The sequence below is a fragment of the Antechinus flavipes genome, chromosome X, assembly GCF_016432865.1.
Source record: "Antechinus flavipes isolate AdamAnt ecotype Samford, QLD, Australia chromosome X, AdamAnt_v2, whole genome shotgun sequence".
Taxonomy (NCBI): Eukaryota; Metazoa; Chordata; class Mammalia; order Dasyuromorphia; family Dasyuridae; genus Antechinus; species Antechinus flavipes.
Window position 1 is genome coordinate 62,012,958 of NC_067404.1, and position 13,529 is coordinate 62,026,486.

The window sequence follows — 13,529 nt, forward strand, 5'->3', positions numbered from 1 at the left end:
ATAGCACTTATCTCCCAGGTTGCTGCCAGGCACAGAGTCAGGAAGATCTGGTCAAATGTGACCTCAGACACATTTCTAGCGGTGTGACTCTGGGCAAATTATTTAACCCTGTTTGCCTCAGTTTCCTCATCTGCAAATTGAGTAGAAAGGGAAATGTCAAAGAATTCTAGCATCTTTGCCAAGAAAATTCCAAATGGGATCACAAAGAGGTGGAAACAACTGAAATGAATGAACAACGACAAAATGATTATTAGTGCTCAAAATTTTGGGTGCTTATATCCACATTGCTTTCAGAATGACTGGACTAATCAGGTAACTGCATTAATATACTTACTTTCCCACAGTCATTTGTCATTAAAAAGACTACCTTTTAAAAATAGACTTTATCAATATATGTTTTTTAATATCACACACATTCCCCACTATATTTCTCCCTCTTCCCACTCCCAGAGAGCCATTCCTTATATTTTTAATTTAACAAAACCCATCAACATACTGGAAAAACATGACATTATGTTCCATGTTTTCGCTTATACAAAGGATCAGGGGAGATGTCTTGGTCAGATCTTTTCTTTGGTGATGGGCTTAAGCTTTATAATTTTACAGCATTTATTTTCAATTGTTTGATGATGTTCATTCTCTTATTTTATATCGTTTCAGTCCTCTTTGCCTTGTTTTTCACCCAATGTTGTATTACCAAAACCCAGCTTCTAGTGAAACAAAGGTTCCCTTTGGGAATTTTCAGAAGAGATTGTAGTCTGGATCTTTCTAATTACTAATACTAAACCGTTAGTCAAAATGAAATTTTCCAAAGAAGTCCCAGTGTTTTGTGTCTTAGAGCTTGCCACCAAACAGCACAAAGGTGTTTCATTCAGAAATGAAATCTGAAAACCTAGGACTTGCCATTTGAGTAAAAGTTCCACTAGGGCTAAGAGGACTCTAAGGAACTCTTCCCCTCTCCTGCCCTCCTGTCAGTCATCACTAGAGTGAGGAGAGTCAAGATATCTTGATTTAGATCCTATTTCCTCTTTTTCACAGCTATCAGACCTTACTGAAACTCAATGTCTTCATCTGTAAAATAACACTGCTGTAGTAGTATAATATTATGAGAACCAACGATCACCCTTTGTCTTCTTTCTCTCATAGGCATGTCATAGTGTTTGAAAGACCACCATTAGAGCTCTCTTCCTTATGATTATCTCTAATTTCTTGTTATTATTATTTGTCATTTTTCAGTCATGTCTAACTCTTCATGTCCCCATTTAAGGAAACTGAGGCAAACAGAGGAAAGTGACTTGCTCAGAGGAAAGTCACACAGCTAGGAAGTGTCTAAAGCCAGATTTAAACTTAGGGAAATGAGTCTTTCTGACTTCAGACCCGGAGCTCTGTTCATTGCTGCCCACTTCCAAATTAAAAACGCATTAACAATATAACTTATCTAGGGCAGTGGTATCAAATTCAAATAGAAATAGCAGTCCTCAACTGGACATCTTGACATATTGACAGCATATTGACTTAAAAAAAAACACATATTAACACTATCTACCTTCTACTATATTTTTGTTTATTTTGATAAATATTTTCCAATGATATTTTAACCTGGTTTACGGCACTGGGGAGTATTGTAGGTCAAAACATAGGTATATCTCTGATCTAAGGAAGCTGTTAGCAACCATTAAAACTTGAATCATTTCCTACAACTGATTCACAGAGGCTGACACTGAGCATACAAATGTTACCTTCCCACAAAATCTAGGAGACAGAAGAGAGCCATGGTGATGTCGATTTTGACATAGAGACAATAGTTATCTAATTTAGCATGGTTCAGTATGATTGAGCTGATCCTACAAGGAGATGTTATGGGCCAGAACTTGAAACAAGGTACTAAGTGGAATTGAGGAGATGATTCTCTAATTGACATGTACTTAGTACTTACTATAATTACACAAGAGTCACACCTTTAAGAGAACATATAGAAGGAAGAACTCTCAGGGCCAGACACACAAGCCCTCTCTTGGAGGTGGAGACAGATTCATTCCATCTTCCACCTTCGTGCTGGCTGGAGACATTTGGAGGAGGAGAGGCAGAAGCCGGCAGAGGCAAAGGACTAGCGACAGGAGCTCTCGGAACCAAGGAGAGAGACAGGACTCAAAGAAAGCTAAGCAGGCCCCAGGAAAGGAGACAATACTTGGAAAGGGACAATAAAGGATTTGCACTTTTACTCCTGGCTGCATTCGGGGTGATTACTGAACTCAAACAAAGGCTGCCTCCAGAAGCCCCCAAGAAATCTGTCCACAGAGAACACTATATTTTAGAGAAGAATATTACAGACACTGAGAGAAGGTGAGTTTCTTAAGGTCATGCAGTTAAGAAAGGGCAGGGCCACGAACTGATGCAAAATGAAGTGAGCAGAACCAGAATATTGTACACAGTCACAGCAACATCATGCGATGATCACCTGTGAATGACTCGGCTCTTCTTAGCAATACAATGATCTGAGACAATCCTGAAGGATTTATGATAAACAATGCTATCCACCTTCAGAGAAAAAAACTGGAGTCTGAATACAGAGTGTAGCATGCTTTTTTTTTACTGTCTTTATTTTCCTTATTGGTTTTTGTGTTTTCTTTCATAACATGGAACATGGAAATGTTTTGCATGACTGTACACATATATAACCTATATCAAATCACTTTCCTTCTCAATGAGGGTGGAGGAGGGAAAGAGCAAATTTGAAACCCAATTTTCTAAAAACAAATATTAAAAATTGTTTTTACATGGAAAAAATTATTTTTTAAATGGCAGGGCCAGGATTCAAATGCAAGTCTCAGCTCCCCAGTCTTTTTGTCCTAGCCTTTTCTCCTGTTCCCTGATGCCTCTTTGGGGGATTGGAGAAAGGCAAACAAATTTTGAAGAGGGATAGGAGCAGGGGTCATTGCAGTAAGAGGCATCACGATAGAAACATGGGGAAGTGTGCAGCAGGAGATGGGGACGAAGGACCAGGCTGTTCTGAATGACTGATACAGCCATATAAGAATAGTTCTCTACTTTTCGATGGCAACCCTGAGCACCAAGGATAGTCTTTCCTTTTTGATGACTTCCTCCTTCTCATCTCTGTACTTCTTTTTCAAGGACATGGTGAGAAGCAAGGCCCTTGAGGAAAGGTGTTCCCTCATGCCATGTTCCCTCTAGCGTCCAGCAGATTGTTGGCATTTAACAAGTGGTAAATAGCAGTCATCACAACAGCTCAAAAACACTGAAGATTCATTTTCAGTAAATTAAGTGAGGAAGTCATATGTTGCCTACATGTATTCTTATATCAATGGGAAAAAGGTAAATGCTCTGCACTACATTGGGGCATTCAGTCCACTTTCAGCCAGACTTGCCTAAGTCTAAGAGAATGCCCAGACAGGGATGCATCAGAACTGCTGGCAGAGCAATGGGACTGTGCAAACACAGAATGCCCTTCCCTGACTCAGGCAGCAAGGGAGGGGGCAAAGTCTATGTGCACTGTACAGCTCCTGGGCCAGTGAAAGGAAAGAATGTGGTAACCCTTGGCTAGATAGCATGCCATCAAAGTACTTGGAGACTGCATTAGCATCTTGCTTTGCTCCCCACAGCTGTGGAGAGAAGGAAGAGGGGGACTGATTTGTGTGTTGTCATTTTAACATCCTTTAGTGACTCCAGCGAGATCATCAACACTCACAAATACACCTCCAGGCAGTTGCCTTTTAAGAGATAAGAAGAAACCTAATTTTTTTCAATGAGAAAAGCCTTTCTTCCTTCCTCTCTCCTTTCCTCCTCCCGTTCCTCCTTCTTCTCCTTCTCCTTCTTTTCCTTCTAGAGGTTGTGGGGTCTCAACTTTTCTCCTCAGATCTTCTCTAAAGCCCCAGTTTCCATCTTCTTTTCTCTTCAGAACATCACTTCTTAGCCATTCCCCCACACTATTATTCTTGATCTCATCTTTCCATAGTCTTTGAGGGCCCAAAAAACTCTCCCTATCAACTTCAGGACTCCCTGAATCATTTAGAATCTTTTTTCTGCTTTGAGATATAGAATTATACCAATGCTCAGGTGATCTGGTTTTGGTGAACAGTTTTAGGTTAGTAAAACTTTTCATTCTTGTCATTCAGTGGTCTGAAAATCCTTGAATATCAGATTTAGAAAGGATCTGAGCTGGTTGAACCTGCTCATTTTACAGATGAGGAAACTGAGACTAGGGCAGGCCGAGTGAACTCCCTCGAGTCTCATCAGTAGTAAGTACCAGTGCTAGGACAATGTCCTGTCATATCTTCTGACTCCAGAAATCAGAAAGGTCCTAGAAATGGTGGGAAGAAGCGAATACTACCCCCTATGTGGGTAACAAGGGGAGCTTTGCCATCCAAAGAGGGCATCCAGGCAGATTCTGAAATTCCCAAGGCCTTTGAGGATGGCTTTGAGGAACTCGGGCCTAGGGGATACTGGCAAATTAAGCTATGACCCTGAAATAGCTCCTGCCCTAGCTCTGGGTACGATCTCCCTGCCTGAAGAAGACCAAAGGTTATCCAGGATTGCAAGCTACTCAGGCAGTGACCAACTGTGTGTGCAAGAATCAGCATGAGAGCAAGAGCTCTGAATTTCCTCGCTAAATGCCACACTTCAGGAAGGAAATTGATCAGCAAGTTGTAGTGTATTCAGCCAGGATCCAGCCCACGGGATAGTAAAGGGATCTGAGCTGACAGGGTCCCGAGAACCTTGCTTCAAGTCTGGACTCTGCTACTTTCTATCTGTGTGAGCACAGGCAAATCACTTCCCAGCCCTGGGCCTCAGTGTCCTGATCCGTAAAATGATGGACTTGCATTATAAGGCCTCCCGGGTCCCTTTGACCTCTGAATCTCTGATTCTATGATCCCAGATGACTACAGGACCTGTATCCTGAGGCAAAGAGAGAAAAACTTGTCTTCAAATATCAGGAGAATGCGCGCTGTTCCAAAGAAAAAAGAATATCATTTCTCCTTCTGGGCTTCGGTGAATGGAATTAGGATCAATAGGTTCAAGTTATTTGAAGGTGGATTTCAATTCCATAAAAGAAAAAATCCTTCCTAAAACTTAGAACTGCCCAAAGATGGGAGGGGTAGCTTTCATACGTACTAACCTCACATTATGATATTGCTTTAAGGTTTACAAAGTATTTTCTCCATAACAACCCTATGAAGTACAAAATCTAAATCTTAATTTAATAATAACTCACATTCACTCATATAGTAAGATGCTCGAAGATTTGATCTTCTTGCAAGATAAGTGCTATTATCTTCATTTTACAGATGAAGAAACTGAGGCAAACAGAAATGAAGTTGCTCAGCCAGGGTCCTACAACTACTAAGTGAGTCTAGATTTGAATTCAGGGCTTCTTGACTCTATAGAGGCCAAGCACGTCTGTGCACTGTGAAGCTGAACAGTTTTGTTTCTGGTTTTGTCTTTCAGCACTAGCAGCAGCTGATTGATAGTAGGAACTTAATAAATGCTTACTGAATAAATGAATTGTAACTCACCCAGTTATGCAGCTAGGAATCTAGGACCCAGGACTCTAATAGCATCACTCCTTCCACTCACTATGCCACAATGCAGTGAGCTTCCTGTTACTGAAGGTCTGCAAATGACTGACTACTCTTCAAGCCTAGAAAGATCCCAACATGCCCCAGTATCCCCCTCTACCCTAGATACTGCCAGTGCCCCCAACAGTGCCTCCTAGAGTAAGGGTGGGGAACATCCAGCCCATAGGCCATAGAAGGCCCAGGAAATCATTTGCTCTGGCTCTGCCAAGACAACCACAGGTGATGATGAACTGAAAGCTGGGTACAATATCTCCTGCTTGAGTTCTATATGCAGATCATTTTATATGGCCCATAAACTATGTTATGAATATCCAAATGCCCTCAGCAGAAAAAAGTTTCCCCAACCCTGCTCTGGAGTAAGTTCACTTCACCACCTTTTGTATTCACTTTCAAACCTCGTTGCCTAATTGATGCAACTCTCTGGTCATTAGCAGCTAGCTACAACTTGGCAAATCTGATGGCCTTTTCAAAGTTGCAGGCCTTCTGCACTGCCTCCTCTTCTCAGGGTCTTCATACCTCTCTTGTGATAACTACTTCCCATTCTCCCCACCTGTTATGTGTACTCTATCCTGGATCCTCTCTTTTTCTCTCTCTCTAGGACCTCATCAGCTACCATGGGGGTAACCAGCATGTCTATCAAGATGATTCTCAGGTCTGCAGTGTATGAACCATCTCTCTTCTAAGCCTCAGGTTTACCTGATGAACATTTTAAAATGAATGTCCTTTAGACATTCTATATCTAACTAGATATATTTAAGACAGAACTCCTTGTCATTTCCTTCTCTCCAGTCATACAACCGCCAGCCTATTCAGGGCTTTAGCCCCTCTCACTTGGACAAGAACAAATGGCCACCCAAAGGTTTCCCTGACCCTAGTTTTACCCTGTTCCCTACCATCTTCCACATAAGTGCTAAAATGCTTTTCATGAAGGGCAGGTCTGACCACAGCCCTCTGCTATTCAATAAATTTCAATGGCTCCTTATTGGTTCTAGAAGCAATGTAAACTCTTTGATCTGGCACAGTAGCACAATAAAGTCCTAACTCAGATATCCATCTATCACAGTTTTACCTTTTTTGCAATCTGGATCTGTGCTTTCATTGGTTTAGGGAATCCCAAGAGAGGAAACTCCCTCTCTTCAAGTATATTATCAACTTCTTCAACTTTGAGCCTCTGAGAGCTTCCGAGGGCACTTAGAGGTAAAGGGCATTGCCCAGGATCATCCAGAGAGGAGGTGAGCTCAGTGCCTAATGACTTCCAGATCAACTTTCTATCCACTGTTCCACACAGCCCCTCTGGAGCTCCCTAATTTCATCTGAAAGCAAAGGGGAGGCTATATTCCTGATTTGTCATAAGGATAATTTCTCTCATCTCCTCTTCTACCTCTTAAAAAATGAAACTGTTATTTTGGACCGAATTCTGACCACCAAAAAGGCACTAGTTTCTGTAGCAGAAATGATATGAACTTTGAGATCAGTGACCATTATGCCATAGCACCAGCACTGGACAGGAGGAAAGGCAATCATACTCTGGCGTACATGTACTCGCATATGCCCTTGAACACATACTCTAGGTTTGGAGAGAGTAAGGACCCAAGATATAAGACTACAGAGAAGCAGGACCCCATACACTAAAATTCCTTAGGGGAAGTCAATCCAAGTGGTAGCGAAAAGCTAGCAAGGACAAATTCAAAAGACACAAGGAGAGAACAATTCAGATAAAGAAGAAAAAGAGACTTGTCTAAAGAGACTAATGTGGGTTTTTCCGAATCACTTAAAGAAGAAGGAGCAAGAATAAGTCATGAAGAATGACTTAATAGGGGCATATCCTGGAAGAAGTGTCCATGGTGCTAAACTCCACATTGACTGAGGCTAGTGCTAGATGCTAAGAATAACCAAATGTTATTTTTTTAAGTTAAATTAATGGCAAGGATAAGATAAAATGAGGGAAGGGGCAGAACAATGGCCTGAGGTGGGTAGGACCATAATCACAGACAGTACTGAGGAGGCAGAATCCCATCACTCAGATTTTACTCTTGTTTTCTTTTTTAAGGAAAGGGACCTATGGCTGGGAAAGATCTCAGAGAAATAATTAGGAATGTGTGAAGCATGGGAGAACTAGACAAGGGAAGGTATGCCAGTCATTCAACACAGGAAAGAGGGTAGACTCTGCAAACTAAAGGCTGATCCTGATTTGCAGGGATGTCTTCAGTGGATATCTAGACCAGCTAAAGCAATGGGCCAAATTTGATAAGATGAGACTTGGGTAATAAACATATAATTGTACAGGAGTTCTAATAATCAAGAATAACTCGATAACATGTTTAATGGACTAAAAGTTCAAAATACAATCAATAGGACAAGCTTCAGAGGCCATTTATTCTACTCATTTTCAAAAAGGAACATCACACTCCCCCCACCATAAACATAAAACATGCCCAAGTTATTATTCAACCCATTAGCAATGGCCTTGCTAATTGCCAAGGAAACTCAATCAATTTTTGGAAAGTTTTAAATGTTTTAACTTTTTCCTTATAATCTGCTTATTTGTATGTTTCCTCCACAGATCTTCATTCAGCCATCTGGGTCCAAGAAGAATAAGTCTATCCTCATTTCACATGATAGAACTTTGAATGCTTAGAGCTATCACATCCCCCCTAAGTCTTTTCTTCTCCAAGCCAAATAGACCAAGTTTCTTCCATTGATCCTGGTTTAAAATAACCTTGTACCTTTTACCATCTTGGGGCCTCCCTCTGAACAATCTCTCTACTCTTTGGAGGGACTGTAAATCTGAGAGTGTTACGAAGACCAATTCAGAAGATAGAGGACTATCAGTGAGCCTTATACCTTTGAAACAATACCTCAAACTATACGAATTTCTACATGGGACAGTGCTTAGAAAACGAGGCAGACGAGGTGACTTCAATTGCACCTGACTCAGAGCCACTTCAAGGACCTAGAAACCAACTATTTTCAGCAGCACCTTAAAGCTGCCTCCTCCAGATACAAGAGATGGACTTCCTCCATTCATTGCTAACACTGTTTTCAGTAGTCAGGCATGAATTAAGGAGAGAGCTCCAGAACGGGCTTCTTTGTGCTTTCCATTGGCTCCACTGGGCTGCCTTAAATGGGCTGAGTCAAGGCCATATTTTCATGCCCAAGACATGCTATTCAAATACCAGTGTGACCACATTTGAAAAGCCTGCCCACATCACTTCATTGCCACAGATGTCTCTAACATCTGGCAAGGACTGGTTCTCTGCATGTCAACAGTAATTCAGTTTAACAGCTGTCTCTTTTGACAAGCTTAGTGTCAGACTCTAAAATGACAGGGTGACAGTTGCAAATTAACCATTTGAATACAGAAGTACTGAATGCATTAGAGACCCCCACCTTTTAAAGCCAGCTGAATAAGCTTAAAGAACTTGTTTATATGATTACCAGGGCTAGCCAATCAGAAAGTCTGATGATTTAGGTTGGTTTTGGACACCAGAGGGCTATGTCTGAAATCTGAACACTTCCAATGTAAAATGGCCTTAAATGGATGCAAAATGGCCAGGGCAAATAAACACCATCCATTGACAAACTGGCACATAACTTGTAGCGGCTCCATTGTCTCAAGAGACCAGGGAATCCCCAACGTATTTACCCAACAAAGTTAGAATGCCTGTGACTCTATCAGCTAATATTATGGGCTTTATTCTTCTAGTACCAGGCCCTCCGCATACTGTTCTGTCTAAATACCACCAGCTACCAGGACCTACTCTGGGCAAAAGTGCCCAAATCTGGGAAGGGTATCTTTGTTCCCCTTCTGTCTCTCTTTGCTGTGATTTTTCCCTACCTTCTCTTCTCCTGCCTGCTCAAGGCCACTACATCATAACATTGGTCCCTACCCCATAATGATCCAGGGTATACTCCATGCCCATTCTTCTTTCTCCCATGAGCCTCATCAAAACTTCAGCAGGAAGAACAATGACTTGACAAACTAATTCATACTACAACTGTTCATTCAAAGTCATTATAAGCCACATACTATCATAGGGGAGAGGAAGCAGAGAGTGATGGATAGAGGGTTAGCCATGGAATCACCTAACTTCTCAGTTGCTTTCAGGTAACATGCATACAAGAATTCTTTGTATGGGATCCACAAACTAAAAATATGTATTTCAATAACTATTGCCAATAAAATTCATTTCCTTTGCAATTCTCTGTATCATATTTTGTGCCCTTAAAAACCTGATTCTGATCTGGGGTCCCTGAGCTTTTTCAATCTGCTAAAGGGATCAAGACACACACAAACATTAAGTCTTTTTAAACTTGTTCAATTCACAACTCCTTTTTGCCAGAGAAATTTTTACATGACCCTGAGTATACAAGTATATAAAATAGATATACAAGTCAAACATTTACCAATAATAAATCATAAGTTCTCAATCCCCACATTTAGCTATGAGACCTCATATGGAGTCACAATCCACAGTTTAAGAAGCTGGGCTCTAGATTAGATAGTTAACAGATAGTTGCTGATTTGCATAGAGAATTTCCACGCTGAGTTTTCCTTACATCAACGACATTGTAAATCTTGATCCCTCCATCAAAAATTAAATAAAAACTCCCCTGAGTACTAAAGGAAGGTTCCTACCCTGGGAGATTATAGTCTAATAGGAGAGAGAAGATATTTCTCATTTCTCCATGGGATCTCACTGAATTTGGTATTCCTTTCAACAGAGCAAACCCATCCATACCTGTTTATTCTCTGCAACTCCTTCTCATATTTTTCTAGGAAACTGTCATAAGACATGTGCTGGAACTTTCTTCTCATCTTTTTTAAAAATGGAAATGGATACCAATGGATAGCCCTCTCCAAATCTTTATCACATTCTTTTTTTTTTTGGCAAGAATAACTTGTGTCCTTCTGTTCCATCTAATAAACCACTTCCCCTCTTACTTAGTTTTCAAGAGTGTTGAGGCATTAAAAGCTGCCTCTAATAGTGACAATTTATCTCTGCTTGAAATTTTATGGCTGTATCTATCTGTGACATGTGGAAAGGGAAACTCCCATCACAGAGAAGGTTTTGTCAGAAATTTCCAGGTAAATAAAGCCAAGATGAGAAGACCTAAGATAATTCAGTGCTGGCACTACACAACAACACCACTAATAATACATACTTTAATATACTAAAGTATTCAGATATTCTAACAAATAAATGACCAGGCATTGCTAACTGACCAAGAATAGCCTTACCTTTCATCAAGAGAGCCATGTGGGCTGGTAAGAGATGCCAAAGGCCAGAGCTCCACTTTTTGATCCAACAAGAACTCCTTTTCTACCTTAAGCCAAATAGTATCCACGGGGTCTTCCAGAGTTTCAAATGCTGAGGAAATAGGGAGATTGCTGTTGGCAAAGAGTTCTGAAGGTAAATATACACACAAAGTTCCAAACTCATCTTTAGTCCTGATAAGTCAGAGAATGCCAGTCAAATGGACACTTGAGATCATCTAATTCAATGTATCCTCACAATGCATGTTTGTTCTGAATTGATAGGAATCACCCAATGAAAATCTGTTTAAATCTGTTTCTCTTCACAAAGATGTGTTCATTAGATCACATTTTGCACAACTTAACCATGGCTTCAATGAAGGGCCAGTGCCAGACTCAGGAAGACTTAGATTCAAATCCTACCTCAAACAATTACCAGGTATGTGAGCATGTGCAAATCGCTTTAGCTTCTTGAAGCCATCTGTACCAGGGAGATAAGAACACCCAACTAGGAATCCCTATTTTCTGTCAAATCTCAGCTCAAACTGCCTCTAAACAAGGCCTTTCCTTCTCCTAGTTCTTAGCACCTTCCCCAAACTCCCCAATGCTGATCTTATATTCCTTCCGTGTTAATATGTTATTTGTTTCTGCTCAATAGAATACAAGACCCCCTAGAGCAAGGGCTATCTTCATTTTCTTCTTAGCTAGCACATCGGAAACAATAAATTCTGGATGATTGACTGATGTCAGCTGATCATCAGGTTATGATGATGACATGGAGAGAATGTGCATGACATCCTTAAACCAAAAAGAGCCTAAATGACACAACTAGAGGTTGTAGTAGTGAGCTGAGGTAGTGAGGGATCCATGATGTAGCATTTACTGAGAAAAGAGTCTTATCCAAAGCCACAAGCTCTGTGGGAGTTGGGGGGGGAGAGGAAGCCAGGCCTCCCCATTCCAGTGCAGAGCTCTTTTCTACCTTACTCTGCCAACCTCTTCCAGTTTATCTCCACATTTATGGCTACACCACCAGCAAGAAATAATTGGAATTTTCTGAAATTCTCCCTTCCTGTTCCATGTGCACCATTTGGCAGACAGTTGGAGACTATTTCTTTTGCATAGGGAGCTTCTCAAGAGGAAATTCCCTCTACCATTCCAGGTCAGTGCCTTTGCTGCCAGAATACTGAGAAGCTAAGTGAGTTGTCCAGAATCCCAGAGCCAGGATGGAAGGACTTGAATTCAAGGCTTGCTGGCTTTCAGACCAACCACCTTTCCAGCTACTCCACCATATCACCTCTGTCCAACAGTAATACAAATGCCAAAAATAAAGGGACATTGAGGGAGGAGGTGAAGTCAACATAATTCATAACTTCAAAACCCTCCATGAAGGAAGTCTACCTTGAGAACCTCAGCTCACAGATTGAACACTTCCTCGAGATATCCATAGTACTTCCTATCTGATTTACTGTGACAACATATGTGAATACATCCCAGTCCCCCATGAAGTAGAAACAATTTCATGAAATCATAAAATTAGAGCTATAGGGACCTTTAAGAACATCTTGGCCAATTTGTTCACTTTCTGGGGCTGAGGGTATGATGGGGTCCCAAAAAAGTATGTAGCCCAAGACCACGTGAAAAATGAGCCACTGAGCTGGGATTTCAGACTCCAAGAGATTTTTCTCACTTAACATGCTGTCCCTCAAAATCTTTTTAACTTTCAAAGGGGAAGTGAATATTTTGCATTAGATTTTAATGTACTGAAAAATAGTGTCAAGTCAATAAACACCCACAATGCATTCTAAATAACAATTTAAGTCATCAATCAATATTCAAAAAAGAATAGGTAGTCACACAAGATGGTTAAACAGATAAGTGGCTATTAAAAAAAGTCTTTTACTGATTTTACTTATACATATTTACTTGTTCTTAACAATGTTAATTATAGAATATTTAATGCAAATGGCATCCATAAAGGTGGAGTAAAGAGCAGAGGAATACATTACTGTTTAATGACTAATTGCAAAGTACTCTGGTGATGGAAAAGAAAAACCTCAAAAGGTTAAAGAAACAAAAATTACAGTATGTGTAATCTTTCTTATGTTAGCCTTCACAAAAGTAGAAACTATACTTTTGGGGTATAAAACTTGGATTTTCTGATGTGTACATTAAATATTTACTTCTAATTATAAAGTTATATAAACAAAAACTGATTTGCATTGTTAATGATGCAAGAAATGCAAGATTTCATCTCTCAAAATCAGTTATAAAAAAGAAAGATTTGCTTAACTTTTTTCCATTTTAAGCAACAAGTTGAAATGACAAAACTTGTTTAATTAGCTGTTACAAATTACATTTTTTTTTGCCAGCAAGAATGTGATTGGGGGGTGGGGGGAGTTGGGGTGGAAAAAGCCTGTTTGAAATGGAACAGAGACTATAAAGGATCCATTTCTAGCCTCAGAGTCTCTAGGGAGAAATCAAAGGGTTTCTTTCTTTCAACAATTTGAGTGAGATGATGTTTGGAAATGTTGACAGCTGCCAAACTGCAAAACCAATGAAGAAACTTCCCAAGTGAAATGTCCCTTCTGATCTCTGTGAATTTTCCTGTGTATTCAGACCATTGCTCCTTTTTTTAACTTGGCCCTAATTCTGGTGGTTTAAGAAGTCATAGCCAAGAC

General features: G+C 40.4%; 1 long non-coding RNA gene across 1 annotated transcript in view; it reads right to left on the reverse strand.

Annotated features, from left to right (window-relative positions):
- Positions 1-10,845: 10,845 nt before the first annotated feature.
- LOC127542530 (uncharacterized) overlaps positions 10,846-13,529 on the reverse strand; it is a 154,431-nt gene continuing 151,747 nt past the window's right edge. Inside the window, exon 3 of the long non-coding RNA XR_007948711.1 lies at positions 10,846-10,966. This is a non-coding gene — a long non-coding RNA (uncharacterized LOC127542530). The remainder of the gene's footprint in view (positions 10,967-13,529) is intronic.